Source organism: Petromyzon marinus, assembly GCF_048934315.1.
Source record: "Petromyzon marinus isolate PM22_M1 ecotype Great Lakes invasive population chromosome 73 unlocalized genomic scaffold, UKy_Petmar_22M1.pri1.0 chr73_unloc.1, whole genome shotgun sequence".
NCBI classification, from domain to species: Eukaryota; Metazoa; Chordata; class Hyperoartia; order Petromyzontiformes; family Petromyzontidae; genus Petromyzon; species Petromyzon marinus.
This window is the reverse complement of record NW_027422607.1, coordinates 278,940-282,882: the sequence shown is the minus strand read 5'-3', so window position 1 is coordinate 282,882 and position 3,943 is coordinate 278,940.

The following is a 3,943-nucleotide window of genomic DNA, read 5'->3' as shown; positions in this document are numbered from 1 at the left end:
TGTGTGTTAGTGTGTGTGTGTGTGTCTACGCTTGCGAAACGTGGACCCCCCTAATGGAACATCTTCGCCGGTTAGAAACATTTAGGCTGGCCTGCCTACGATCCATCCTGGGTTTAACCAGACTGGATTGTGTGAGGAGCTCACAAATCCTTGAAAGATCTGGGCAGGGTCCCATCGGTGAGCTCCTCCGGCAGGCAAGGCTGCGATGGCTGGGTCATGTAGCCCGCATGCCCAGCCACCGCATGCCGAAACAGCTTTTGTTTGGCCGGATTGAGGGGGCTAAGCGGGCGCGGCACGGGCTAGAGAAGAGATGGAGTGATGTGGTACAGGAGGACGTGGAGCTGAGTGGACTTGTCGATGACTGGTACCAGCGGTGTCAAGATCGGCCTCTGTGGAGGAGGCTCGTGAAGGATGCTACTGGGCAGTTGGAGGCAGTCGCCCTCCAACAACAACGGAGGGCGGAGGAGCGACGCTCACAACAGCGAGCGGAGCGCCGGGTGGCTAAAGCACAGCAGGTTGGCACAGTAGGGGGCACAGGTGGTGCATCAGCCAGTCATCTCAGTCAGTCGACCCGTGGCACCTGGGTCTGCCCCGTGACCTCCTGCCAGCGGGCGTTCGACACTTCACGTGGCCTCAGGGTGCACATAGCCTGGCACAAGCGTCGTGGTGACGTCACCGCCACTTAGTGGCGAATGGCGGTTGTTGTTGTTGTTGTGTGTCAGTCTGTGTGTCACTGTGTGTTATTGTGTGTGTGTTAGTGTGTGTTAGTGTGTGTGTGTGAGTGTGTGTTATTGTGTGTGTTATTGTGTGTTAGTGTGTTAGTGTGTGTGTGTTAGTGTGTGTGTGTTAGTGTGTGTGTTATTGTGTGTGTGTGTTAGTGTGTTAGTGTGTGTTAGTTTGTGTGTTAGTGTCTGTGTTAGTGTGTGTGTTAGTGTGTGTTAGTGTGTTAGTGTGTGTTAGTTTGTGTGTTAGTGTGTGTGTGTGTGTTAGTGTGTGTGTTAGTGTGTGTTAGTTTGTGTGTTAGTGTGTGTGTGTTAGTGTGTGTGTCTGTGTGTGTGTCAGTCTGTGTGTGTGTTAGTGTGTGTTAGTGTGTGTGTGTGTTAGTGTGTGTGTGTCAGTCTGTGTGTCACTGTGTGTTATTGTGTGTGTGTTAGTGTGTGTTAGTGTGTGTGTGTGAGTGTGTGTTATTGTGTGTGTTATTGTGTGTTAGTGTGTTAGTGTGTGTGTGTTAGTGTGTGTGTGTTAGTGTGTGTGTTATTGTGTGTGTGTGTTAGTGTGTTAGTGTGTGTTAGTTTGTGTGTTAGTGTCTGTGTTAGTGTGTGTGTTAGTGTGTGTTAGTGTGTTAGTGTGTGTTAGTTTGTGTGTTAGTGTGTGTGTGTGTGTTAGTGTGTGTGTTAGTGTGTGTTAGTTTGTGTGTTAGTGTGTGTGTGTTAGTGTGTGTTAGTTTGTGTGTTAGTGTGTGTTAGTGTGTGTTAGTGTGTGTATGTGTGTTAGTGTGTGTGTGTTATTGTGTGTGTGTGTTAGTGTGTGTGTGTGTTAGTGTGTGTGTTAGTGTGTGTTAGTGTGTGTTAGTGTGTGTGTGTGTTAGTGTGTGTGTGTTATTGTGTGTGTGTGTTAGTGTGTGTGTGTGTTAGTGTGTGTGTTAGTGTGTGTGTGTGTGTGTTAGTGTATGTGTGTTAGTGTGTGTTAGTTTGTGTGTTAGTGTGTGTTAGTGTGTGTATGTGTGTTAGTGTGTGTCAGTCTGTGTGTGTGTCAGTGTGTTAGTGTGTGTGTGTTAGTGTGTGTTAGTGTGTGTTAGTGTGTGTTAGTGTGTGTGTTAGTGTGTGTGTGTGTTATTGTGTGTTATTGTGTGTGTCACTGTGTGTTATTGTTTGTGTTAGTGTGTGTTAGTGTGTGTTAGTGTGTGTTAGTGTGTGTGTGTGTTATTGTGTGTTATTGTGTGTGTCACTGTGTGTTATTGTGTGTGTTAGTGTGTGTTAGTGTGTGTTAGTGTGTGTTAGTGTGTGTGTTAGTGTGTGTTAGTGTGTGTTAGTGTGTGTGTGTGTGTTATTGTGTGTTATTGTGTGTGTTAGTCTGTGTGTGTTAGTGTGTGTGTTAGTGTGTGTTAATGTGTGTGTTAGTGTGTGTGTTAGTGTGTGTTAGTGTGTGTTAGTGTTAGTGTGTGTGTTAGTGTGTGTGTGTGTGTGTTAGTGTGTGTTAGTGTGTTAGTGTGTGTGTTAGTGTGTTAGTGTGTGTTAGTGTGTGTGTGTTAGTGTGTGTTAGTTTGTGTGTTAGTGTGTGTTAGTGTGTGTATGTGTGTTAGTGTGTGTCAGTCTGTGTGTGTGTTAGTGTGTGTTAGTGTGTGTGTGTTATTGTGTGTGTCAGTGTGTGTGTGTGTGTTAGTGTGTATGTGTGTGTGTTAGTGTGTTAGTGTGTGTGTGTGTTAGTGTGTGTGTTAGTGTGTGTGTGTGTGTGTTAGTGTGTGTGTGTTAGTGTGTGTGTTAGTGTGTGTTAGTGTGTGTGTTAGTGTGTGTTAGTGTGTGTGTGTGTGTTAGTGTGTGTGTTAGTGTGTGTGTGTTAGTGTGTGTGTGTGTGTTATTGTGTGTGTGTGTTATTGTGTGTGTGTGTTAGTGTGTGTGTGTTAGTGTGTTAGTTTGTGTGTTAGTGTGTGTGTGTTAGTGTGTGTGTGTGTGTGTTAGTGTGTGTGTGTTAGTGTGTTAGTGTGTGTGTGTGTTAGTCTGTGTGTGTTAGTGTGTGTGTGTGTGTTAGTGTGTGTTAGTGTGTTAGTGTTTGTGTGTGTGCTAGTGTTAGTGTGTGTGTTAGTGTGTGTTACTGTGTGTGTTAGTGTGTGTGTGTTAGTGTGTGTGTTAGTGTGTGTGTGTGTTAGTGTGTGTGTGTTAGTGTGTTAGTGTTTGTGTGTGTTAGTGTGTGTCACTGTGTGTTAGTGTGTGTCACTGTGTGTTAGTGTGTGTGTGTGTTAGTGTGTGTGTGTGTGTGTTAGTGTGTGTGTTAGTGTGTGTGTGTGTTAGTGTGTGTGTGTTAGTGTGTGTTAGTGTGTTAGTCTGTGTGTGTGTTAGTGTGTGTGTGTTAGTGTGTGTGTGTGTTAGTGTGTTAGTGTTTGTGTGTGTGTGTGTGTGTTAGTTTGTGTGTTAGTGTGTGTGTGTGTGTGTGTTAGTGTGTGTGTGTGTGTGTTAGTGTGTGTGTTAGTGTGTGTCAGTGTGTGTTAGTGTGTGTGTTAGTGTGTGTGTTATTGTGTGTGTTAGTGTGTGTGTGTTAGTGTGTGTGTGTGTTAGTGTGTGTTAGTCTGTTAGTGTGTGTGTGTTAGTGTGTTAGTGTTTGTGTGTGTTAGTGTGTGTGTGTTAGTGTGTGTCACTGTGTCAGTGTGTTAGTGTGTGTGTGTTAGTGTGTGTGTGTGTCAGTCTGTGTGTGTGTTAGTGTGTGTGTTAGTGTGTGTGTGTCACTGTGTGTGTGTGTTAGTGTGTGTGTGTGTGTGTTAGTGTGTGTTAGTGTTTGTGTTAGTGTGTGTGTGTGTTAGTGTGTGTGTTAGTCTGTGTGTGTGTGTTAGTTGTGCGAGTGAGTGCGTGTGTGTGTTAGTGTGTGTGTTAGTCTGTGTGTGTGTTAGTGTGTGTGTTAGTTTGTGTGTTAGTGTGTGTGTTAGTGTGTGTTAGTTTGTGTGTGTTAGTGTGTGTGTGTGTGTGTTAGTGTGTGTGTGTTAGTGTGTGTGTTAGTGTGTGTGTGTTATTGTGTGTGTTAGTGTGTGTGTGTTAGTGTGTGTGTGTTAGTGTGTGTTAGTGTGTGTTAGTGTGTGTGTGTTAGTGTGTGTGTGTTAGTGTGTGTTAGTGTGTGTGTCAGTGTGTGTGTTATTGTGTGTGTGTGTGTGTGTTAGTGTGTGTGTGTGTTAGTGTGTGTGTGTTAGTGTGTGTGTTATTGTGTGTGTTAGTGTGTGTGTGTTAGTGTGTGTTAG